Source organism: Balaenoptera ricei, chromosome X (assembly GCF_028023285.1).
Source record: "Balaenoptera ricei isolate mBalRic1 chromosome X, mBalRic1.hap2, whole genome shotgun sequence".
Lineage (NCBI taxonomy): Eukaryota > Metazoa > Chordata > Mammalia > Artiodactyla > Balaenopteridae > Balaenoptera > Balaenoptera ricei.
This window is the reverse complement of record NC_082660.1, coordinates 65,926,899-65,954,606: the sequence shown is the minus strand read 5'-3', so window position 1 is coordinate 65,954,606 and position 27,708 is coordinate 65,926,899.

Here is a 27,708-nt window from a genome sequence, read left to right as displayed (position 1 = left end):
ATGATCTGTCCATTGGTGAAAGTGGGGTGTAAAAGTCCCCTACTATGATTGTGTTTCTGTCGATTTCCCCTTTTATGGCTGTTAGTCTTTGCCTATGTATTGAGGTGCTCCCATGTTGGGTACATAAATATTTACAATTGTTATACCTTCTTCTTGGATCGATCCCTTGATCATTATATAGTGTCCTTCTTTGTCTCTTGTAATAGTCTTTATTTTAAAGGCTATCTTGTCTGATATGAGAATTGCTACTCCAGCTTTCTTTTGATTTCCATTTGCATGGAACATCTTTTTCCATCCCTTCACTTTCAGTCTGTAAGTGTCCCTATGTCTGAAGTGGGTCTCTTGTAGACAGCATATATATGGGTCTTGTTTTTGTATAGATTCAGCCAGTCTGTGTCTTTTGGTGGGAGCATTTAATCCATTTACATTTAAGGTAATTATCGATATGTATGTTTCTATTCCCATTTTCTTAAATGTTTTGGGTTTGTTATTGTAGGTGTTTTCCTTCTATTGTGTTTCTTGCCTAAAGAAGTTCCTTTAGCATTTGTTGTAAAGCTGGTTTGGGGCTGCTGAACTCTCTCAGCTTTTGCTTGTCTGTAAAGATTTTAATTTCTCCATCAAATCCGAATGAGATCCTTGCTGGGTAGAGTAATCTCAGTTGTAAGTTTTTCTCCTTCATCACTTTAAGTATATCCTGCCACTCCCTTCTGGCTTGCAGAGTTTCTGCTGAAAGATCAGCTGTTAACCTTATGCGGATTCCCTTGTATGTTATTTGTTGTTCTTCCCTTGATGCTTTTAATATGTTTTCTTCGTATTTATTTTTTGATAGTTTGCATAATATGTGTCTCGGTGTGTTTCTCCTTGGATTTATCTTTTATGGGACTCTCTGTGCTTCCTGGACTTGATTGAATATATTCTTTCCCATATTAAGGAAGTTTTCAACTCTAATCTCTTCAAATATTTTCTCCGTCCCTTTCTTTTTCTCTTCTTCTTCTGGGACCCCTATAATTCGCATGTTGGTGCATTTAATGTTGTCCCAGAGGTCTATGAGACTTTCCTCAGTTCTTTTCATTCTTTTTTCTTTATTCTGCTCTGCAGTAGTTATTTCCACTATTTTATCTTCCAGGTCACTTCTCCGTTCTACTGCCTCAGTTATTCTGCTATTGATCCCTTCTAGAGTATTTTTAATTTCATTTATTGTGTTTTTCATCATTGCTTGGTTCCTCTTTAGTTCTTCTACATCCTTGTTAAATGTTTCTTGCATTTTGCCTATTCTATTTCCAAGATTTTGGACCATCTTTACTATCATTATTCTGAATTCTTTTTCAGGTAGACTGCCTATTTCCTCTTCATTTGTTAGGTCTGGTGTGTTTTGACCCTGCTCCTTCACCTGCTGTGTGTTTTTCTGTCTTCTCATTTTGCTTATCTTACTGTGTTTGGGGTCTCCTTTTCACAGGATGCAGGTTCGTAGTTCCCATTGTTTTTGGTATCTGTCCCCACTGGCTAAGGTTGGTTCAGTGGGTTGTGTAGGCTTCCTGGTGGAGGGAACTATTGCCTGTGTTCTGGTGTCTGAGGCTGGATCTTGTCTTTCTGGTGGGCACGTCCACGTCTGGTGGTGTGTTTTGGGGTGTCTGTGGCCTTATTATTATTTTAGGCAGCCTTTCTGCTAATGGATGGGGCTGTGTTCCTGTCTTGCTAGTTGTTTGGCATAGGGTGTCCAGCACTGTAGCTTGCTGGTCGTCGAGTGGAGCTGGGTCTTGGCGTTGAGATGGAGATCTCTGGGAAATTTTCACCATTTGATATTACACGGAGCTGCGAGGTCTCTTTTAGACCAGTGTCCTGAACTTGGCTCTTCCATTTCAGTGGCACAGCCCTGATGCCTGGCTGGAGCACCGAGAGCCTTTCATCCACACGGCTCAGAATATAAGGGAGAAAAAATAGAAAGAAAGAAAGAAAGAGGATAAAATAAAATAAAATAAAGCTATTATAATAAAAAATATGAAAAAAAATTATTAAGAAAAAATTTATTAAGAAAATTTTTTTTAATTTTTTAAAATAAATTTATTAATTGTTTATAATAAAAAGTAAGAAAAAATTATTAAGAAAAAAGTATTAAGAAAAAAATTTAATTTTTTAAAATAAAAAACAAGAAAAAAATTATTAAGAAAAAATTTTTTAATGTTTTAAAATAAAAAGTAAGGAAAAAATTCTTAAGAAAAAATTTATTAAGAAAAATTTTTTTTAAAGTAAAAACAAACAAACAAAAAAAACGGACAGACCGAACCCTAGGACAAATGGTGAAAGCAAAGTTATACAGACAAAATCTCACCCAGAAGCATACACAGATACACTCACAAAAAAAGGAAAAGGGGAAAAATTAATATATCCTGCTCCCAAAGTCCACCTCCTGAATTTGGGATGATTCATTGTCTATTCAGGTATTCAACAGATGCAGGTACATCAAGTTGTTTGTGGAGCTTTAATCCGCTGCTTCTGAGGCTGCTGGGAGAGATTTCCCTTTCTCTTCTTTGTTCGTACAGCTCCTGGGGTTCAGCTTTGCATTTGGGCCCGCCTCTGCGTGTAGGTCGCCTGAGGACATCTGTTCTTTGCTCACACAGGACGGGGTTAAAGGAGCAGCTGCTTCAGGGGCTCTGGCTCACTCAGTCCAGGGGAGGGAGGGGTACAGATGTGGGGCAAGCCTGCGGCGGCAGAGGCCAGTGTGACGTTGCAGCAGCCTGAGGCGCGCCGTGCATTCTCCCGGGGAAGTTGTCCCTGGATCACGGGAGCCTGGCAGTGGCGGGCTGCACAGGCTCCTGGGAGGGGGGGGCGGTGTGGAGAGTGACCTGTGCTCGCACACAGGCTTCTTGGTAGTGGCTGCCGCAGAATTAGCGTCTCATGCCCGTCTCTGGGATCCGCGCTGATAGCCGCAGCTCGCGCCCGTCTCAGGAGCTCGTTTAGGTGGCGCTCTGAATCCCCTCTCCTTGCGCACCGCAAAACAAAGAGGCAAGAAAAAGTCTCTTGCCTCTTCGGTAGCTCCAGACTTTTTCCTGGACTCCCTCCCGGCTAGCTGTGGTGCGCTAACCCCTTCAGGCTGTGTTCACGCAGCCAACCCCAGTCCTCTCCCTGGGATCTGACCTCTGAAGCCCGAGCCTCAGCTCCCAGCCCCCGCCCTCCCCAGCAGGTGAGCAGACAAGCCTCTCGGGCTGATGAGTGCTGGTTGGCACCGATCCTCTGTGTGGGAATCTCTCCGCTTTGCCCTCTGCACCCCTGTTGCTGCGCTTTCCTCCGTGGCTCCGAAGCTTCCCCCCTCTGCCACCCGCAGTCTCCGCTGGCGAAGGGGCTTCCTAGTGTGTGGAAACCTTTCCTCCTTCACAGCTCCCTCCCACTGGTGCAGGTCTTGTCCCTATTCTCTTGTCTCTTTTATTTCTTTTTTCTTTTGCCCTACCCAGGTACGTGGGGAGTGTCTTGCCTTTTGGGAGGTCTGACGTCTTCTGCCAGCGTTCAGTGGGTGTTCTATAGGAGTAGTTCCACGTGTAGATGTATTTCAAATGTATCTGTGGGAAGGAAGGTGATCTCCGCGTCTTACTTTTCCGCCATCTTGCCCAGCTCTTTTTCATTTATTTCTGATCTGATCTTTATGATTTCTTCCCTTCTGCTAACTTTGGGAGTTTTTTAATTCTTCTTTCTCTCATTGCTTTAGGTGTAAGGTTAGGTTGTTTATTTGAGATTTTTCTAGTTTTTTCAGGTAGGATTGTATTGCTATAAACTTCCCTCTTAGAACTGCTTTTGTTGCATCCCATAGGCTTTGGGTCATCATGTTTTCATTGTCATTTGTTTCTAGGTATTTTTTGATTTCCTCTGATTTGTTCAGTGATGTCTTCGTTATTTAGTAGTGTATTGTTTAGCCTCTATGTGTTTGTATTTTTTACAGATTTTTTCCTGTAATTGATATCTAGTCTCATAGAGTTGTGGTTGGAAAATATACTTGATATGATTTCAATTTTCTTAAATTTACCAAGGCTTGATATCCAAGATATGATCTATCTTGGAGAATGTTCCATGAGCACTTGAGAAGAAAGTGTATTCTGTTGTGTTTGGATGGAATGTCCTATAAATATCAATTAAGTCCATCTTGTTTAATGTATCATTTAAAGCTTGTGTTTCCTTATTTATTTTCATTTTGGATGATCTGTCCATTGGTGAAAGGGGGGTGTTAAAGTCCCCTACTATGATTGTGTTACTGTCAATTTCCCCTTTTATGGCTGTTAGCATTTTCCTTATGTATTGAGGTGCTCCTATGTTGGGTGCATAAATATATACAATTGTTATATCTTCTTTTTGGATTGATCCATTGATCATTATGTAGTGTCCTTCTTTGTCTCATGTAATAGTCTGTATTTTAAAGTCTATATTGTCTGATATGAGAATTGTTACTCCAGCTTTATTTGATTTCCATTGGCATGGAATATCTTTTTGCATCCCCTCACTTTCAGTCTGTATGTGTTCCTAGGTCTGAAGTGGGTCTCTTGTAGACAGCATATATATGGGTCTTGTTTCTGTATCCATTCAGCCAGTCTATGTCTTTTGCTTGGAGCATTTAATCCATTTACATTTAAGGTAGTTATCGATATGTATTATCCTACTACCATTTTCTCAATTGTTTTGGGTTTGTTACTGTAGATCTTTTTCTTCTCTTGTGTTTCATGCCTAGAGAAGCTCCTTTAGCATTTGTTGTAAAGCTGGTTTGGTGGTGCTGAATTCTCTTAGTTTTGGCTTGTCTGTAAATGTTTTAATTTCTCTGTCAAATCTGAATGAGACCCTTTCTGGTTAGAGTAATCTTGGTTGTAGTTTTTTCCCTTTCATCACTTTAAATATGTCCTGCAACTCCCTTCTGGCTTGCAGAGTTTCTGCTGAAAGATCAGCTGTTAACCTTATGGGGATTCCCTTGTATGTTATTTGTTGTTCTTCCCTTGATGCTTTTAATATTTTTTCTTTGTATTTAATTTTTGATAGTTTGATTAATATGTGTCTTGGCATGTTTCTCCTTGGATATATCCTGTATGGGACTCTCTGCCCTTCCTGGGTTTGATTGACTATTTCCTTTCCCATGTTAGGGAAGTTTTCAATGATAATCTCTTCAAATATTTTCTCATTCCCTTTCTTTTTCTCTTCTTCTTCTAGGACGCCTATAATTCGAATGTTGGTGTGTTTAATGTTGTCCCAGAGGTCTCTGAGACTGTCCTCAATTCTTTTCATTCTTTTTTCTTTATTCTGCTCTGCAGTAGTTTTTTCCATTATTTTATCTTCCAGGTTACTTACCCGTTCTTCTGCCTCAGTTATTCTGCTACTGTTTCTTTCCAGAGAATTTTAAATTTCATTTATTGTGTTGCTCTTCATTGTTTGTTTGCTCTTTAGTTCTCCTAGGTCCTTGTTAAACGTTTCTTTTATTTTTTCCATTCTATTTCCAAGATTTTGGATCATCTTTGCTATCATTACTCTCAATTCTTTCTCAGGTAGACTGCCTATTTTCTCTTCATTTGTTTGGTCCGGTGAGTTTTTACCTTGTTCCTTCCTCTGCTGTGTGTTTCTCTGTCTTCTCATTTTGCTTAACTTACTGTGTTTGGGGTCTCCTTTTCACAGACTGCAGGTTCATAGTTCCCGTTGTTTTTGGTGTCTGCCTCCAGTGGCTAAGTTCGGTTCCATGGGTTTTGTAGACTTCCTGGTAGAGGGGAGTGGTGCCTGTGTTCTGGTTGATGAATCTGTATCTTGTCTTTCTGGTGGGCAGGACTGAGTCTGGTGGTGTGTTTTGGGGTGTTTGTGACCTTATTATGATTTTATGCAGACTCTCTGCTAATGGGTGGGGTTGTGCTCCTGTGTTGCTAGTTGTTTTGCATAGGATGTCCAGCACTGTAACTTGCTGGTCGTTGAGTGGAGTTGGGTCTTAGCGTTGAGATGGAGATCTCTGGGGAGCTTTCACTGTTTGATATTACATGGAACCAGGAGGTCTCTGGTGGACCAATGTCCTGAACTCGGCTCTTGCACCTCAGTGGCACAGGCCTGACCCCCGGCTGGAGCACCAAGACCCTGTCAGCCACATGGCAGGCTCTTTTTGGCCCTCATTTTCCTGTCCTCAAGCCACCACACGTCAGCCCCTTCTGCACCCTCAGAGTTCCCAGCAGTGCCCTCTCATTGACTTTTGACAATTTTAAAATAATGTGTGTTGTAGAAGGTCCTTTTGCATGGTGGTAATTAGGTGTTTTCTTAGTTTCATAGACTTGTATATCCAGTTCCTTCTCCAGGTTTCAGAAGTTCTCAGCTATTATTTCTTCAAATAAGCTCTCTACTCCTTTCTCTCTTTCTTCTCCTTCTGGGATATGCATTTTCCTATTGTTGTTCTTTCTCATAGGGTTGGATAGTTCTTGTAGAATTTCTTTTTTTAAGATCTCAATTCTTTCTCCTCTTATACCTGTATCACTTCTAGATTTCTAGCTTTCATATCACTAGCTTTCATTTCTAGCTTTCATATCACTCTTCCATAAATTCTACTCTATTTCCAATGTTTTTTAATGCATTCTTCATCTCATTTATCCAATTCTTCAGCTCCAGAATTTGTGGTTCTTTTTTAAGGTTTCAGTCTCTTTGGTAAGGCAATCTTCCTGTTTATTAATTTTTTTCCTGAACTCATTGAATTGACTTTCTGAGTTTTCTTTTTTTTTTTTTAAAACATCTTTATTGAAGTATAATTGCCTTACAATGGTGTGTTAGTTTCTGCTTTATAACAAAGTGAATCAGTTATACATATACATATGTTCCCATATCTCTTCCCTCTTGCATCTCCCTCCCTCCCACCCTCCCCATCCCACCCCTCTAGGTAATCACAAAGCACAGAGCTGATCTCCCTGTGCTATGCGGCTGCTTCCCACTAGCTATCTATTTTACATTTGGTAGTGTATATATGTCCATGACACTCTCTCACCCTGTCACATCTCACCCCTCCCCCTCCCCATATCCTCAAGTCCATTCTCTAGTAGGTCTGTGTCTTTATTCCCGTCTTGCCACTAGGTTCTTCATGGCCTTTTAAAATTTTTCCTTAGGTTCCATATATATGTGTTAGCATACTGTATTTGTTTTTCTCTTTCTGACTTACTTCACTCTTTATGACAGACTCTAACTCCATCCACCTCATTACAAATACCTCCATTTCATTTCTTTCTATGGCTGAGTAATATTCCATTGTATATATGTGCCACATCTTCTTTATCCATTCATCCGATGATGGACACTTAGGTTGCTTCCATGTCCTGGCTATTGTAAATAGAGCTGCAATGAACATTTTGGTACATGACTCTTTTTGAACTATGGTTTTCTCAGGGTATATGCCCAGTAGTGGGATTGCTGGGTTGTATGGTTTTCTTGTAGCTCACTGAGTTTCTTCATGACAGCTATTTTGAATTCTCTGTCAGTTAGACCACACCCCAGTCTAGGGGAGAGAGCTGCTAGTGAGGAGATCACCATTTTATAAAGAAATGGAAAAAAGTGAAATAAAAATGTGTTAAATCAGTTAGATCACAATATTCTGTGACTTTAAATTTGGTTTTTGGAGAATTGTTATTTTCTTTTTGTGATACAGTGCTGAGTGCTTGATATGTTGCTCCTATGTTGGCACATTTGAAGTAGTGAACAGTTTTCTTCTTCGGGTAAAGCTTTATTTTTTTCCCCACCTGATTCTAATAATTCGTTTAGACATTAGAGGTCTTTCTTTTGGTTTACAGTAGGTGGTGCTATAGCACACGATTTTGCTCTTTATCTGAGCTGCCTCCCATCATTATTTGAGAGTTTGCACTTTCCAATATTCACTGCCTCTGTCAGAGGTTTCTCTGGTGCAAGGATCCTCACTGCTTATGCCTTCCGGGTCACTGGTGCCTTGCTGCTGCTCATGTCGCTGGTATTGCTTCCTGGGGCATTGGTATGGTGGATGCTACTGCCATGTCTGAAGTTTCCTGTGTCTCGGGCTCCGCCGCTATTGGGAGAGAGGGAGGGTGGAGAGGGAGCTGGCATTGTGGGTGCCTCTGCCTTGTCTGGGGTTGTCAGGTTCATGGGTGCCACCGCTTCGGGCTGGGAGTGGGGGGCCAGAAATCATGGGCACCTTCAAGTCTGGAGAGAGAGGTCTCAGGTACCACTGCTACTGTTGCTCCTCCTTGGGGAGAGAGCAGTTGGAGCCACATATTGGGCACCCCAGCCCTGGTGTCCAACACCAGGAAGATGAGTCCCCTTGGCTGGTCGGAGGGCCGGTAGGAATAACAGGAGGGCAGTCAGAAGCCTGGATTCTCCTTGCTGGCTCCCAAAACAGGGCAAGAGGATGGATTTAAACTGCACAGGTCGCTGGCCACTTTCCTATGACCACCCCAGCGCATGCCCCAGCCTGAAACAAGCACTCACTCTGCCACGCTTGCTTCATGACAAAGCTCCACACTGGGGTGAGGGCTGTCATGACTGAGGGGAGAGCTTTGTTGTGAGGCACCAAGGTGTCTCAGACCTGGACCAGCCTCTGTGCAGGGTGTGAGCAGCCATTACTGGCACAAATGGAGGCAGTGCATCAGAAGTGGTCCAGATCTCTGACTGTAGCCAGACTGCCACAGTCTGTACCCCAACCTATGTCAAGCACCCATGACAGTCCCTCTTGCTCCAGCACTGCTCCTCTCTAGGGCGAAGGTGCTGGTGCTGGGAACAGGGAGAGCACACACTTGAAAGGAATGGAGCCAGCTTGGACCTGAACCTTAGGGTTTCTGCTCCAGGAACTTGGGACCTAACCCCACTCCCAATAGGGTGGTGATGGCCACTGAGCAGAGAAGACCAGGCTCAACCTGGCTCTGGCCCTAGCCCTCCATTTCTGGCCACACCTACTATCACACTGATAGCTGCCAGCACACAATGGGAAAAACAAAACTTATGTTCACATCAGATCCAGCTCTCCCACCAAAGCCACTGGGCACATGCAGACTGTATAGGGAAACTCCCAGACAAGGACACCCCTTCAAGACTGCAATGCACAACTCATTCACCTAATTTCATAGAGACAGAGAAAGGTAATCAAAAATAAGACAGAGGAATTTGTTTCAATTGAAAGAGCAAGAGAAATTCCCTCAAAAAACTAATGAAACAAAAATAAACAGTTTACAGATAAAGAGTTCAAAACATTAACAAAGGAATGCTACTGAGTTGGGGATAAGAATAGATGAAGACTGTGAGAATTTCTATTTATTTATTATAAAATTTTCATACAATTTAATTAATTAATTAATTTTTTATTGGAGTATAGTTGCTTTACAATATTGTGTTAGTTTATACTGTACAACAAAGTGAATTAATACAATTTTAAAAGGTTACTTTAGATTTACAGTTATTACAAAATATTGACTATATTCCCCGTGTTGTACAATACATCCTTGAGCCTATCTTACACCCAATAGTTTGTGCATCCCACCCCCCCCATCCCTATGTTGCCCCTCCTCCCCGCCACTGGTAACTACTAGTTTGTTCTCTATATCTGTGAGTCTGCTTCTTTTTTGTTATATTCACTAGTTTGTTGTAGATTTTAGATTCCACATATAAGTGACATCATACAGTATTTGTCTTTCTCTGTCTGACATTTATTTCACGTAACATAATGCCTTCCAAGTCTATCCATGTTGCTGCAAATGGCAAAACTTTTTTCATATATATGTATATATATATATATATATATATATATATATATATATATATATATATATGTATACCACATCTTCTTTATCCATTCATCTGTTGATGGACATTTAGGTTGTTTCCATATCTTGGCAATTGTAAATAATGCTACTGTGAACGTTGGGATGAATGTATCTTTTCAAACCCATATTTTGGGGGTTTTGTTGGTTATATACCCAGGAGTGGAATTGCTAGGTCATATTGTAGCTCTATTTTTAGTTCTTGAGAAACCTCCATACTGTTTTCCACAGTGGCTTCACCAATTTACATTCCCACCAAAAGTGTACAAGGGTTCCCTTTTTTCCATATCCTTACCCAAAATTGCTATTTGTTGTCTTTTTGATAATAGCCATTCTGACAGGTATGAGGTGATATCTCATTGTGGTTTTGATTTGCATACCATTGATTAGTGATGTTAAGCATCTTTTCATGTATCCATTGTCCATCTCTATGACTTCTTTGGAAAAATGTCTATTCAGGTCTTCTGCCAATTTTTAAAATCAGGTTGTTTGCTTTTTGGATGTTGAGTTGTATGAGTAGCTTACATATGTTGGATATTAATCCCTTATTGGTCATATTATTTGAAAATATCTTCTGCCATTCAGTAGGTTGTCTTTTTGTTTTTCAATGGTTTCCTTTGCTGTGCAAAAGCTTTTAAGTTTAATTAGGTCCCATTTGTTCATTTTTGCTTCTGTTTCCTTTGCTTTAGGAGACAGATCCAAAACAATATTGCTGCAATTTATGTCAAAAAGGGATCTGCCTATGTTTCCCTCTAGGACTTTTATAGTATCAGTCTTACATTTAGGTCTCTAATCCATTTTGAGTTTATTTTTGTATATGGTGTTAGACAATGTTCTAATTTCATTCTTTTACATGTAGCTGTCCAGTTTCCCTAGAACCTTTTATTGACTGCCTTTTCTCCATTGTATATTCTTGCCACCTGTGCAGTAGATTAATTTTCCGTAAGTGCGTGGGTTTATTTCTAGTCTATCTATCCTGTTCCATTGATCGATGTGTCTGTTTTTGTGCCAGCACCATACTGTGCTGATTACTTTAGCTTTGATTACTTAATGTAGTCTGAAGTTGGGGGGATGATTCCTCCAGCTCTGTCCTTCTTTCTCAAGATTGTTTTGCCTATTCAGGGTCTTTTGTGTTTCCATACAAATCTTAAAACTACTTGTTCTAGTTTTGTGAAAAATGCCATTGGTATTTTGATAGGGATTACATTAAATCTGTATATTATCTCGGGTAGTATGGTCATTTTAACAATATTAGTTCTTCCAAACCAGGAATGTGGTGTATCTTTCCAACTGTTTTTGTCATCTTCCATTTCCTTCATCAGTGTCTTATAGTTTTAGGAGTACAGGTTTTTACCTCCTTAGGTAGGTTTATTCCTAGGTATTTTATTCTTTTTGATGTGATAGAAAATGGGATTATTGCCTTAATTTATCTTTCTGATAGTTCATTTTTAATGTAAAAAAATGCACCAGATTTCTTTCTGTTTTTTAACATCTTTATTGGAGTATAATTGCTTTAAAATGGTGTGTTAGTTTCTGCTTTATAACAAAGTGAATCAGCTATACATATACATATATCCTCATATCTCCTCCCTCTTGCGTCTCCCTCCCATGCTCCAATCCCACCCCTCTAAGTGGTCACAAAGCACCGAGCTGATCTCCCTGTGCTATGCAGCTGCTTCCCACTAGCTATCTATTTTACATTTGGTAGTACATATAAGTACATGTCACTTTCTCACTTCGTCTCAGCTTACCCTTCCCCTTACCTGTGTCCTCAAGTCCATTCTCTACATCTGCGTCTTTATTCCTGTCCTGCCCCTAGGTTCTTCAGGATCATTTTTTTTTAGAGTCCATGTATATGTGTTAGCATATGGTATTTGTTTTTCTCTTTCTGACTTACTTCACTCTGTAGGACAGAATCAAGGTCCGTTCACCTCACTACAAATAACTCAATTTCGTTTCTTTTTATGGCTGAGTAATATTCCATTGTATATATGTGCCACATCTTCTTTATCCATTCATCTGTCAATGGACACTTAGGTTGCTTCCATATCCTGGCTATTGTAAATAGAGCTGCAATGAACATTGTGATACATGACTCTTTTTGAATTATGGTTTTCTCAAGGTATATCCCCAGTAGTTTGATTGCTGGGACGTATGGTAGTTCTATTTTTAGTTTTTTAAGGATCCTCCATACTGTTCTCCATAGTGGCTGTATCAATTTACATTCCCACCAACAGCGCAAGAGGGTTCCCTTTTCTCCACAGCCTCTCCAGCATTTATTGTTTGTAGATATTTTCATGATGGCCATTCTGACTGGTGTGAGGTGATACCTCATTGTAGTTTGGATTTGCATATCTCTAATGATTAGTGATGTTGAGCATCCTTTCATGTGTTTGTTGGCAATCTGTATACCTTCTTTGGAGAAATGTCTATTTAGGTCTTCTGCCCATTTTCGGAATAGGTTATTTGTTTTTTCATATTGAGGGGCTTGTAAATTTTGGGGATCAATCCTTTGTCAGTTGCTTCATTTGCAAATATTTTCTCCCATTCTGAGGGTTGTTTCTTTGTCTTGTTTATAGTTTCCTTTGCTGTGCAAAAGCTTTCAAGTTTCATTAGGTCCCATTTGTTTAATTTTGTTTTTATTTCCATTTCTCTAGGAGATGGGTCAAAAAGGATCTTGCTGTGATTTATGTCATAGAGTGTTCTGCCTATGATTTCCTCTAAGAGTTTTATAGTGGCTGGCCTTACACTTAGGTCCTAAATCCATTTTGAGTTTATTTTTGTGCATGGTGTTAGGGAGTGTTCTAATATCATTCTTTTACATGTAGCTGTCCAGTTTTCTCAGCATCACTTATTGAAGTGGCTGTCTTTTCTCCATTGTATATTCTTGCCTCCTTTATCAAAAATAAGGTGACCATATGTGCATGGGTTTATCTCTGGGCTTTCTATCCTGTTCCACTGATGTATATTTCTTTATTTATCTGCCAGTACCATACTCTCTTGATTACTGTAGCTTTTTAGTATAGTCTGAAGTCAGGGAGCCTGATTCCTCCATCTCCATATTTCGTTCTCAAGATTGCTTTGGCTATTCGGGGCCTTTTGTGTTTCCATACAAATTGTGAAAAAATTTTTTCTAGTTCTCTGAAAAATGCCAGTGGTAGTTTGATAGGGATTGCATTGAATCTGTAGATTGCTTTGGGTAGTATAGTCATTTTCACAGCATTGATTCTTCCAATCCAAGAACATGGTATATCTCTCCATCTGTTTGTATCATGTTTAATTTCTTTCCTGAGTGTCTTATAGTTTTCTGCATACAGGTCGTTGTCTCCGTAGGTAGATTTATTCCTAGGTATTTTATTCTTTTTGTGGCAATGGTAAATGAGAGTGTTTTCTTAATTTCACTTTCATATTTTTCATCATTAGTGTATAGGAATGCAAGAGATTTCTGTGCATTAATTTTATATTCTGCTAGTTTACCAGATTCCCTGATTAGCACTAGTAGTTTTCTGGTAGAGTCTTTAGGATTTTCTATGTATAGTATCATGTCATCTGCAAACAGTGACAGCTTTACTTCTTCTTTTCTGATTTGGATTCCTTTTATTTCTTTTTCTTCTCTGATTGCTGTTACTAAAACTACCAAAACTATGCTGAATAATAGTGGTGAGAGTGGGCAACCTTGTCTTGTTCCTTATCTTAGTGGAAATGGTTTCAGTTTTTCACCATTGAGAACGATGTTGGCTGTGGGTTTGTCAATATGTCTTTTATTATGTTGAGGTAAGTTCCCTCTGTGCCTACTTTCTGGAGGGTTTTTATCATAAATAGGTGTTGAATTTTGTCAAAAAGTTGTTTTACATCTATTGAGATGAACATATGGTTTTTATCCTTCCATTTGTTAATGTGGTGTATCACATTGATTGATTTGCATATATTGAAGAATCTTTGCATTCCTGGGATAAACCCCACTTGATCATGGTGTATGATCCTTTTAATGTGCCGTTGGATTCTGTTTGCTAGTATTTTGTTAAGGATTTTTGCATCTATGTTCATCAGTGACATTGGCCTGTAGTTTTCTTTCTTTGTGACATCTTTGTCTGGTTTTGGTATCAGGGTGATGGTGGCCTCGTAGAATGAGTTTGGGAGTGTTCCTCCCTCTGCTATATTTTGAAACAGTTTGAGAAGGGTAGGTGTTAGCTCTTCTCTAAAAGTTTGATAGAATTCGCCTGTGATGCCATCTGGTCCTGGGCTTTTGTTTGTTGGAAGATTTTTAATCACAGTTTCAATTTCAGTGCTTGTGATTGGTCTGTTGATATTTTCTAATTCTTCCTGGTTCAGTCTCGGAAGGTTGTGCTTTTCTAAGAATTTGTCCATTTCTTCCAGCTTGTCCATTTTATTGGCATATAGTTGCTTGTAGTAATGTCTCATGATCCTTTGTATTTCTGCAGTGCCAGTTGTTACTTCTCCTTTTTCCTTTCTAATTCTATTGATTTGAGCCTTCTCCCTTTTTTTCTTGATGAGTCTGGCTAATGGTTTATCAATTTCGTTTATATTCTCCAAGAACCAGCTTTTAGTTTTATTGATCTTTGTTATTGTTTTCTTCATTTCTTTTTCATTTATTTCTGATCTGATCTTTATGGTTTCTTTCCTTCTGCTAAGCTTGGGGATTTTTTGTTCTTCTTTCTCTAATTGCTTTACGTGGAAGGTTAGGTTGTTTGTTTGAGATGTTTCTCGTTTCTTGAGGTAGGATTGTATTGCTATACACTTCCCTCTTAGAACTGCTTTTGCTGCATTGCATAAATTTTGCTTTCATTTTCATTTGTCTCTAGGTATTTTTTGATTTCCTCTTTGATTTCTTCAGTGATCTCTTGGTTTTTTTTTAATTTTTTTTCTCTTGGTTATTAAGTAGTGTATTGTTTAGCCTCTATGTGTTTGTATTTTTTACAGATATTTTCCTGTAATTGATATCTAGTCTCATAGCATTGTGGTCAGAAAAGATACTTGATATGATTTCAATTTTCTTAAATTTACCAAGGCTTGATTTGTGATCCAAAATATGGTCTATCTTGGGGAATGTTCCATGAGCACTTGAGAAGAAAGTGTATTCTATTGTTTTTGGATGGAATGTCCTATAAATATCAATTAAGTCCATCTTGTTTAATGTATCATTTAAAACTTGTGTTTCTTTATTTATTTTCATTTTGGATGATCTCTCTATTGGTGAAAGTGGGGTGTTAAAGTCCCCTACTATGATTGTGTTACTGTCAATTTCCCCTTTTATGGCTGTTAGCATTTGCCTTATGTATTGAGGTTCTCCTATGTTGGGTACATAAATATTTACAATTGTTATATCTTCTTATTGGATCGATCCCTTGATCATTATATAGTGTCCTTCTTTGTCTCTTGTAACAGTCTTTTTTTTAAAGTCTATTTTGTCTGGTATGAGTATTGCTACTCCAGCTTTCTTTTGATTTCCATTTGCGTGGAATACCTTCTTCCATCCCCTCACTTTCAGTCTGTATGTGTCCCTACGTTTGAGGTGGGTCTTTTGTAGACAGCATATATATGGGTCTTGTTTTTTTATTGACTCAGAGAGTCTGTTTCTTTTGGTTTGCTCATTTAATCCATTTGCCTTTAAGGTAATTATTGATTTGTATGTTACTATTTTCATTTTCTTAATTGTTTTGGGTTTGTTTTTGTAGGTCTTTTTCTTCTGTTGTGTTTCCAGCCTAGAGAAGTTCCTTTCATATTTGTTGCAAAGCTGGTCAGGTGGTGCTGAATTCTCTAAGCTTTTGCTTGTCTTAAATACTTTGATTTCTCCATCAAATCTGAATGAGAGCCTTGCTGGTTAGAGTAGTCTTGGTTATAGTGTCTTCCCTTTCATCACTTTAAAAATGTTTGCCACTCCCTCTGGCTTGCAGAGTTTCTGCTGAGAAATCTGCTGATAACCTGATAGGAGTTCCCTTGTATGTTATTTGTCATTTTTCCCTTGTTGCTTTTAATAATTTCTCTTTTTCTTTAATTTTTGTCAATTCTATAACTATGTGTCTCAGCGTGTTACTCCTTGGCTTTATCCTGCCTGGGACTCTCTGCACTTCCTGGACTTGGTTGACTGCTTCCTTTCCCATGTTTGGGAAGTTTTCAACTATTATCTCTTCATAATTTTTCTTCGGTCCTTTCTCTCTCTCTTCTTCTTCTGGGACCCCTATAATGCAAATGTTGGTATGTTTAATGTTGTCCCAGAGGTCTCTCATGTTGTCTTCATTTATTTTCAGTCTTCTTTCTTTATTCTGTTCCATGGCATTGATTTCTACCATTCTGTCTTCCAGGTCACTTTTCCGTTCTTCTGCCTCAGTTATTCTGCTATTGATTCCTTCCAGTGTATTTTTCATTTCATTTATTGTATTGTTCAGCTCTGTTTTTGTTCTTTAGTTCTTCTACGCCTTTGTTAAACATTTCTTGGATCATCTCAATCTTTGCCTCCATTCTTTTTCTGAGATCCTGGATCATCTTCACTATCATTATTCTGAAATATTTACTGGAAAGTTGCCTACCTCCACTTCATGTAATTGTTTTTCTGGGGTTTTATCTTATTCCTTCATTTGGAACAGAATCCTTTGTCTTTTCATTTTGTCTAACTTTCTGTGATTGTGGTTTTCCTTCTGCAGGCTGCAGGGTTGTAGTTCTTCTTGTTCTGCTCTCTGCCCTCTGGTGGATGACCCTATCCAAGAGGCTTGTGCAAGCTTCCTGATGGGAGGGACTGGTGGTGGGTAGAAACTTGTATTGCTCTGGTGGGCAGGGCTGTGCTCAGTAAAACTTTAATCCACTTGTCTGCTGAGGGGTGGGACTGTTTTCCCCCCCTGTTAGTTGTTTGGCCTGAGGTGATCCAGCACTATAACCTACAGGCTATATGGTTGGGCTAGTGGCTGCCTCTGGGAGACTCACACCAATGGGTACTTCCCAGAACTGCTGCTGCCTGTGCCCTTGTCCCTGTAGTGAGCCACAGCCACTCCCTGCCTCTGCAGGAAACCCTCCAACAGTAGTAAGTATTTTGGGGTCAGTATCCTATGGGGTCACTGCTCCTTTCCCTAGGTCCTGGTGTGCACAAGACTTTGTGTGTGCCCTCCAAGAGTGGAGTGTCTGTTTCCCCCAGTCCTGTGGAAGTCCTGCAGTCAACATCAGATTCACTGGGGAGTCTTAGTCCCGTTGCTGGACCCACAGGCTGGAGAGCCTGACATGGGGCTCAGAACCTTCACTCCAGTGGGAGAACTTCTGTGGTATATTTGTTCTCCAGTTTGTGGGTCACCCACCCAGCGGGTATGGGATTTGATTTTATCATGATTGAGCTCTTCCTATCATCTCACTGCAGCTTCTCCTTTGTCTTTGGATGTGGGGTATCTTTTTTTGTGGGTTCCATCTTCCTGTCAATGGTTGTTCAGCCATTAGTTGTGATTTTGGTGCTCTTGCAAGAGGAGGTGAGCTCACGTCCTTCTACTCTGCCATCTTGAACCAATCTCCTTCTGAATTCTTTATATATTTTTGATATAATCCCTTGTCAGATATATGGTTTGCAAATATTTTTTTCTCATTCCATAGGTTGCCTTTTCCCTTTTTATGGTTTCCTAGCTGTACAGATGCTTTTTAGTTTGATGAAGTCTCATTTGTTTATATTTGCTTTTGTTTCTCTTGCCTGAGGAGAGATATCCAGAAAGGTATTGCTAAGAATGATGTCAAAGAGTGTACTGCCTATGTTTTCTTCTAAGGGTTTTATGGTTTCATGTCTTACATTCAAGTCTTTAATTCATGTTAAGTTGATTTTTGTGTATGGTGTAAGATAGGAGTCCAATTTTTTTCTTTTGCATATGGATATCAGTATTCTTCAACACCATTTATTGAAGAGATTATTCTTTCCCTATTGTGTATTCTTTGTGCCTTTCTCAAAAGTTAATTGATTGCATATACATGTGTTTACCTTGTTCTTCTATTCTGTTCCATTGATCTATGTGTCTGTTTTTATGCCTACAGCACTGTTTTTATTAATGTAGCTTTGAAATATAGTTTAAATTCCAGAAGTGTGATGCCTTCAGCTTGGCCCATTTTGCTTCAAGATTTCTTTAGCTATTCAGTATCTTTTATGGTTTCATACGAATTTTATGATTGCTTTCTTCTATGTAGGTGAAAAATGCCATTGAATTTTAACATATATTGCATTGAATCTGTAGATCACTTTGGATAGTATGAATATTTTAACCATATTAATTCTAATTCTTCCAGTACATGAACACAGGATATCTTTCCATTTATTCGTGTTTTCTTCAATTTCTTTCATTAATATTTTATAGTTTTCAGCATATAGACCTTTCACCTCCTTGGTTAAACGTATTCTTAATTAATTTATTTTTGGATGCTATTGTAAATGGGATTATTTTCTTAAATTCTCTTCAAATAGTTCATCGTTAATGTATAGGAACAATGCTGATTTATGTATATTGATTTTGTATCCTGCAACTTTACTGAATTTATTAGTTGTAACAGTTTTGTTTTCTTTATTTTAGTGGAGTCTTTATTGTTTTCTATATGTATCATATCTTCTTGTAAACAGAGAAATTTTACTTTTTTTTCTGATTTGGTTACCTTTTGTACCTTTTTCTTGCTAATTTCTCTGTATAGGACTTCTAGTACTATGCTTAATAGAAGTGGTGAAAGTGGACATCCTTGTCTTGTTTGTGATCTTTGAGGAAAAACTTTCTGCTTTCCACCATGAATATGACATCAGCTGTGGGATTGTCATATATGATCTTTACTATGTTCCTTTATATTTTATTTTCTGAGAGTAAATAAGTAACATAAAAAATAAAAAAAATAAGGGACTTCCCTGGTGGTCCAGTGGTAATGAATCTGCCTCCAGTGCAGGGGACGTGGGTTTGATCCCTGGTCAGGGAACTAAGATCCCACGTGCTGTGGGGCGACTAAGCCCGTACGCCACAACTACTGAGCTCATGCACCTCAATGAGAGAGCCCGTGTGCCACAAACTACAGAGCCCATGCTCTCTGGAGCCTGCGCACCACAACAAAATGTCTGTGCCACACTGAAAGTCCCTGCACGCCTCAACGAAGACCAATGTGCTGCAACTAAGACCCCTTGAAGCCAAAAAAACAAGTGATTCAGTTATACATATATTCTTAAAATAAATAAATAAAAATACAGTAAATATTTATTTATTTATAATATTTGCTTCATTTTTATCACAAAAGAATGTTGAATTTTGTCAAATGCTTTTTCTGCATGTATTGAGGTGATCTTACTTTTTTATCCTTCAATTTTGTTTATGTGGTGGATCACATTTATTAATTTGTGTATGCTGAACCATCCCTGCATCCCAGAGATAAATACTGCTTGATTATGTTGTATGATATTTTTAATGTGCTGTTGAATTTGGTTTGTTAATTTGTTATTGAAGATTATATCTTTCTATGAATTGACCACATTTTCATTATGAATTGACCTTCTTTGACTCTTAACATTTCTGACTTAAAGTCTCTTTTTTCTAACACAAGTATAGCTACCCTTGCTTGTTTTCTTTTTCCACTTGCATGGAATATTTTTTCTATCTCTTCATTTTGAGCTTATGCATCTTGTTGAAGCTGAAGTGAGTCTCTGATAGTCAGTATATTGTTAGGTTTTTAAAAAAAATCTATCTAGTCACTCCATGCCTTTTGATCAGTAAATTCAGTTCATTTACATTTAGAGTAATAATTGATAGGTAAGAACTTACTAATGCAACTTATTGTTTTCTGGCTGTTTTGTAGTTTCCTTGTTCCTTTCTGCTTCTCTTGCTGCCACTCTTATCTAATGTAAGCATTCAGTGCTATAAATTTGGTATTACTTTAGTCATTGCACAGAAGTTGATATGTAGTATTTTTTTTTCATTTAATACCACATGATTATAAATTTCCTTTGAGTATTCCTTTTAACTGTGATTATTTAGAACTGTACTGTTTATTTCAAAAGTTGTTGAGGTTTTACTGTTATAATTGTTATTTATTTGTACATTTATTCCATTATTATCAGAAAACATACTATGTATGAGTTCAAAACTTTTAAATTTGTGGAAGTTAATTTTATGGCCTGATGCATTCTGTACAGTTATTTTTCCACTTACAAAATATTTTGCCACTTTCTTCTGGTATCCACAGTTTCAAGTTGGAAGTCTGCTACCTTTCTAATTGTTGTTTCCCTTTATGTAATGCATCATGTTTCTCTAGCTGTTTTCCAGAGATTTTTTTGGCTTTAATTTTTATAAGTTTGGTTATTATGTGTCTTGGTGTTGCTTTCTTTGGATTTCTTCTATTTGGGACTTGTTCATTTCCCTAAGTCAGTATGTTTATGCCTATCATCAAATTTGGGAAATATTCAGCCATTATTTCTTCAAATATTTTTCACCCTCACAATCTTCTTTCCTTGTGGGATTCTGACTACATGAATGTTATGTATTTTGTTATTTTTCCATGGTTCCTGTGTCTTTGTTTTTAGTTTATTTTTGGCATATTGTTCAGATTGGGTAATCTACTGATCTTTCTTTGAGCCTACTGATTTTTTCATCTGTTGTTTCCAACCTATTTTTTACTCCATTCATTGATTTTTAGTTTAAGTTACTCTATTTTTTCATTTATAGAATTCCCTTTGGTTCTTTTTATATATTTTATTTCTTTGTTGAGATTTTCTATATTTTTATTTGTTTCAAAAATACTCATAACTGCTTGTTGAAACACTTATATTATGGCTGATTTAATGTACTTGTCAGAAAATTCCTTCATCTGAATGATCTAGTTTTGGTATCTGTTTATTTTCTTATCTTATGTAAATTGTGGGGTTTTTTGTTTTGTTTTGTTTTTTAGCATGCTGAGTCATTTTTTTATTGCATCCTGAACATTTTAAATTTTATTTTGTGTGACTCTGGTTTCTATTTAGTCTTCCTTTAAAATCATGAAATCACCTTGTTTTAGGTATGGAATACATGTCTAAATAGGGATGGATGTTCAACTCCGTGTTATGCCCCACTGACATCACTCTTGCAAATACAGAGTACTGACTCACACACCACCTTTTTGCTGGTGAGTAAAAATAGAACTTCAGCTTTCTTCTGAGCTTTACTTACACCTCCTTGGAAACAATAGATCACTTACTGGAACTGCCTTATTGCAGCTTCATGGGAGTGGAGGTTTAACTCTCTGCTAGGCACCACTGACAACAGACTGGGAGAAAGTACTGTGTTGACTAGCACACCTTCTTACTGCCTTGCTTCAGCCATTGTTGTTGGGGGGTGGAAAGGTATCTCCTCACTTGTCCTAGCTGACATAAGTGGAGAGGAAGATTAAATGCCAACTAGTACCACCTCACACCATCTCCTTCTGTCTTGGTGCTGCTATGTGGAAGTGCAAAATCAGAGAAGGGGAAAGCAGCATGTTGTTTAACATTACCTTGTACTGCCTCATTCCACCTCTTTGTGGGCAGGTGGAGGTGGGTGTCATCTTCCTGCTGGTCCCTACTGACACCAGGGTTGTGGAAAAGCAAAGTGCCAAGCAGCTCCACATCATACCACCTTGTTGTTTCCATGTGAGGGTGGAAGTTGAACTTTCTACTGAGCTTCGCTGATACTACTCCTGTAAAAAAAGACATCAACACACAGTGCTTTACATTAGCTCATTTTGGCCTCCTTGTCACCTCATTACTACTAAGTCAGGGTGGAAATTCTGCTCCCCACTGGGCTCCACTGACATTGAAGTGGGCGTGTGGACTGCCAACTAGCACCACCTCACACCACCTGGTGTTCCATGGTAAGAGTAGCAATTTAGCTTTCTACTGTGCCCTGCTGAAACCAGGAGTTGAGAAAGCAGTGTGCCAATCAGTGCTAACTGTTTGCTGTTGGTGGGAATGTAAGTTCAGCTCCTTGCTGGGACCTGCTGACACTATCTCTGCAATAGCAGAGTTCTAATTCACACTGCCTGTTGCTTCTGGGTGGAAACAAGAGTTTAGCTCCTTACTGGGCCCTGCTGACACCAGGGGTTGCAAAGCAATGTGTTGACTAGTAGCACTCCTTTGCTGTCTGGTGGGGTTGGAAGTTCAGCTTTCTACTGAGACCCACTGACACTACACTGGTGTGGAAAGGAAAGTACTGACTAGCCCTGACCTTCATTGTTCATTCTGTTTTATTGATGGTGGGTGGGCACGGAAACCCAGCTCCGTGCTTGGCCCCACTGATACCACCCAGGTGGGTGAGTCCAAGCATCCTTTACTATCGCCAAGAAGGGATTGAAAGTTCAGTTCCTTGTTGAGACCCACTAACACCATTTATTGTGTCTGTCGATAATTCTGAGTTACAGTTTTCTCCAATGCCCCATTCAGTAAATGGAAGGCAAAATAAAGATGTAGGCAACTCACCAAGTTCCTAAAGTTTCAAGGTACCTAAACAATCTATTACTTTCTTTCCACATTTCAGGGCTATTTTATGTTTTATAATATCCATGCTTTTGAATTGTTAAGAGAGGGAACTAGAGAAGATAGGGGTTACTCCATTCTGGCTAGAGCCCAGTAGTATATTTTTCAATTGTGTTTACTTCTTACTGTTAGAATATAAAGATAAAATTAATTTTTGCACACTGAATGTGGTTCAAGGTTCTTCCTAAGTTGACATGAATTTGCATAATTATTTGGACTTTACATGTACACAATTTTGTCATCTGTGAAAAGTAACAGCTTTTTCCCATTTATAACAATCATACCATTTATTACCTTTCACTGCTTATTGCAGTGCCTAAGATCTCCATTGCAATAATGAATTAATGCAGTGATGATGGACATTTCTTCTTTGTGCCAAAATCAAAAGGGAATTTATTAAATATTTCCCAATTAAATTTCTGTCATCTGTACGATTTTTGAATATGTTCTTCTATTAATGGAATCCTCTTCTATTCCAAATTTTCTGAGATTAAAAAAATTATACATCTGTATTGAATTTTATGAAATATATTTTCTCTGTATTTTTTTTCCTTCTATGTGATTTACAATGATTTTTGAAGATTAAAGAAATCTTGCATTTTTGGACTGAATACTAGTGAGTGTTGTAATATAGTATTTTTCATATATCCCTGCAAGTTATTAGCTTTTATTTTGTAGAATTTTTGGATCTTGCATCTATATAGGCTTGTAATATTCTTTTCTTGTAGTAACTGAGTCATGTCTTCATATCAGAGTTATGCTGGTTTTCTAAAACAAGCTGGGAACTGTTTGATATTACATATTCTCTGAAAGATTTTGTATAAGGTTATTGAATAAAAATCTTCTTCTTTAAATACTTGGAAGAATTAACTAGTTAAGCCATCTGTATTTGAAATAATTTTTATGAGATAAAGTACAAAAAAGAATTCAATTTTTTCAAAGAATGTTCAGATTACTATTTTTTTCTTTTGTTATTTTTTCCAATAATGCCATTCATTTAATCTTAGATATATATATAGTTTCATACAGCTATTCATAATGTTTTATTTTCAATAAGAGTAGACTCATAAGGTATTCATTTTTTCATATGTGATTTTGGTAATGTGTATTTACTTTTTCTTTCATCTATCTCTTCAATAAACAAAATTGGCTTTGCTTATTGTCTCTATTTTGTGTCTGTTTCTATTTTTTTATTTCTTTTATTATTCTTTTATTCTAAATGTTTGGGTTTGTTTTGTTATTTTTTTTCCCTAGCTTCTGAGATGAAAGTTTATGTGACAGGCAGAAAAATGTCCTCATTAAAGATGTCCAAATCCTAATTCCAGGATCCTGTGAGTATGTTGTCTTACATGGCAAAAGATACTTTGCAAAAATTATAAAGTTAAAGATCTTGAGATGGTAATGTTAAGTTACATTATCCAGATGAGCCCAATGTAATCATAAAAGCACTTTTAAGATGGAGGAAGAGTGTCAGAGTCAGAAAAGATGAGAAAATAGAAGCAGAGATCAGAGTGATGCAATAGCTGGTTTTGAAGATAGAGGAAGGTGCCATAAGCTAAGGAATGCAGGCAGTATGTAGAAGATATAAGAGATAAGAAAACAAAGTCTCCGCTGAAGCACTCAGAAAGAATGCAATCCTGATGAGACCTTGACTTCAGCCCAGTGAAACCCATTTCAGATTTCTGATGACCAGAATAACAAAGATAATTTTGTCTTGTTTTAAGTCACTAATTTTGTGGTCATTTGCTATGATAGCAATGAAAAACTAATGTGATTTTAATACTATCAGTTTAATAGAAAGTAATATGTTTCTAAAAACTAAAACTAATGGTATATATTTTTAACAGAAAACTAATAATATTTTGGTACCAGGAAGAGAGGTGCTGCTGTAACAAATAATTACAAATGTAGAAGTGACTTTGGAATTAGAGTCTGGAAGAATTTTGAGAAGCATGTTTAAAAAAAAGTCTAGATTGCCTTGAATAGACTATTAGTAGAAATACAGATGTTAATGACTGCTAAAACTCAGAAAGAAGTGGGAGCATGGTACAGAAAAATATATCATCTTAGATATACCTGAATCATCATGAACAGACTCTTTCTAGAAATATGAACTTTAAGGCACTGCTGGTAAACACTCAGATGGAGATGAGCAACATGTTATGGAAATTGGAGGCAAAGAATTTCATATTATATAGTGGCAGAAACTTATCTGAATTGTGTTCTGAAGCTATTCTTTTTGTAAAAAGAACTTGTAAATGATGATTTGGATTTTAGCTGGTGATATCTACAGGTAAAGTGATGAAATTGCAGCATGATTCTTCTTGCTGCTTACAGTAAGTGCAAGAAAAAAGAAATATACTGAGGGAAAAACTGTTAATTAAAAGAACAAGATGAAGTTAGGAACCAATAACAGGAAGAAAACTGGAAAATATACAAATATGTGGAAATAAACACTCTTAAAAAGCAATAGCCAAGAAAGAAATCAAAAGGGAAATTAGAAAACACAGTGACAAATGATTATAAGAACACAGCATATCAAAATTATGGGATGCAGCAAAAGCAGCTCTAAGAGGGAAATGTATAGCTGTACATGCTTAAATTTAAAAAGAAGAATGATTTCAAATAAATAACCTAAGTTTTCTCCTCAAGGAACTAGAAAAAGAAGAACAAACAAAATCTAAAACTAGAAGAAGGAAGGAAATAATAAAGATTAGAACAGAGCTAAACAAAATAGAGAATATGAAAACAGAGAAAATCAAAGAAAGCAAAAGTTGATTCTTTGAAAATATCAATAATACTGACAAACTTTAAGCTAGACTGACAAAGAACAAAAGGAAGAAGATGCAAATAACTAAAATCAGAAATAAAAATGGGAAGGGATGATTCAAGATGGTGTGGATGAAAATATTCAAAAAACAATCTATAATAGGAATATAAAAGAGTTTTATTTGAGCCAAACTGAGGATTACAGCCCAGAAGACAGGGTCTCAGATAACTCTGAGGAACTGCTCTGGAGGAGCATGGTTTTAGGCACAGTTTTATATCTTGTCAGAACAAAGAACATTAAACAAGTCAAGAATACATTCCTTCAAGTTTTCAAAAAAAAAACCCCAAAAAACACAAACCCACAACAGATCAGCACCTACACAATGAGTCAGTATGGCCTTGGCACCTGGGAAGGGAGTCTTATCATTGAAAGGGTAGCAGCATTGGCATCCCAGGAAGAGAAACATTTAATCTTCATTTTTAACATGGACATTCTTTACTTCTGGTCAATGCCCCCTTTTCTTTAATAATTAAAGCAGATGTACAATGTATGCTTGATAGGCCACACACAGGTTGTTTTAGTTAGCATGAAATTCAAGTTAACTCATATATAAGCCAAGATGACTTTCCCATACCTCAGTATGTGAAAAATTTTTTATCAGTGATGAAGTAGGAAGATCCTGAACTTGTCTCCTACCATGGACACAGTGAATCTACAGCTACATATGGAAAATTTTTCTCCGGAAAAGACCTAAAAACTAGCTGAGTAACTCCTTCACTTCAGACAAATGAGAAAAAAAAGCCACATTAAAGTGGGTAAGAGAGGCTGAGACACAGTCTCACCATAAACTCCACCCCTGGTGTGGTGACCCATTATTGGGAGGGAACTATCAGATCCAGGGCTTCTCCCTGAGGCACAAAATTTTGTACCCACATCAGGCACCTCAAATTTTAAAACCTGCATCTGAGAAATAAGCCCCCAAAACATCTAGCTTTGAAAACCAATGGAGCTCATGTTCATGAGATATAAAGGGCTTTAGCAAGCTGAGAAATGGCTCTTAAAGGGCTTATGAGTGGACTCACCCCAGGACCCAGCACAAAAGCAGCCACTTGAAAAGTGCCCAGACTTTATGTGAAAGAGATTCATTTGCTTATCATAAAGCATCGGCTGAAGGGCAGGCGCCTACTGGGATACTCTCCAGGAACAGAGGCTTGTATGTGCCATTTTCATGCTCTCCCTCTGCCTTCCTAAAGTCAGTGGGCACCATCTTTTCTTTTCTTTCTTTCTTTTTTTAATTTATTTTTACTTTAGACCTTTTTTTTTTGTTGTTCTCAGCAGGCACCATCTTTGTGCTCTCCCTCTATTGCACTTCAGAGCACCTGTAGCTCCCTGATGGGAGTTTTACACACATCTGGTACCCTGATTTTTATTGCTGGTGTCCAGGGAACACCACTTGATTGCAAGTCTTTGGAGGACAGGGGAGTTTGTGTTTCTGTTTCCCCTGGGACTGTAAGAATCAGAGAGAGAGTTCATCACAGACTACCACCCCCAGGACACTGCACAGATAGATGACTAAAAAGATTCCCTCATCTTTCTGAAAAAGAGGTCTGTTTGCTTGACTAGGAGCTTTTGTCTGAAGGGCAGGCTTCTGGTCTGGCACTCTTCTAGGTGTCTATGGATGTACTCTCAGTGAATGGAGGTCAGTGGATGCAATCTTTGCCCTCTCCCTCTGCCTCACTTGAGCTCATTGGTATCTCCCCAAAAGGAGCTTATAACCTTGTCTGGCATCTCTATTTTTTCAGTTGCTACTAGGGGACACCTTTACATTACTTGGCTCTGGTGGCCAATGGAGATTATGCTCACGTGTCCCACAAGACTGCAACTAATGGAGAAAGAGTTCTTAAACAGCTACAAACCTCAGGGCACAGTAAAAGGAAACATCCAGGAGCTCAGTCTTTCTGTGAAAGAGGCTGTAGGTTTATAATCATAGCTGCATACAGAAGAGCAGGTTTCTATTTAAATACACATCTAAAGGCTGACTGTAAACCTCTCTAGAGACCTTGGAGTACAGATACTATCTTCACGCTCTTCCTCTGGTATGCCCCAGAGCACCAGTGTCTCTCAGAGGGGAGTTCTTGCACATGTCTGGTGCACCAGTTTTTTATATCTGGTGCCCTGTTTTTTGCAGCTGCTGTCCTGGGGATGCCCTTGATCATATGGCTCTGGTGGGCAGGGGCCTTGCATTCCTGTGTCCCATGGGACTGTAACAATCAGAGAGACAGTAATTTGCAGGCTTCCACCCCCAAGCCATTGCACAGACAGCAGACTGAAGCATACCCAAACATACCCACAGTATTTCTTTGAGTGAGGTCTATTTGATTGTTCTAAGCTTGGGTCTGAGGGGCAGGCTTCAGCTTTGGCACACGACAGAGGCCTTTGAGTGCATGCATTTGGGAAACAAACAATGCATTTCAGAATTGAGATGACAAGATTTTGTTCATAAGCCAGGGGAGATCAAAAGGCTCTGGATCTCTATGATGAAGGCTATTTTTCCATCATTGCTTAGGCTGTTCTATTTTATTATTTACCTATGATGGGCCCTTGCTGTGCAACTGAGTTTTAGTTTCTGTGTATATTTCTAAGAATTATAGAAAGGTAAACAAGTGCAAATTAAAATTTTG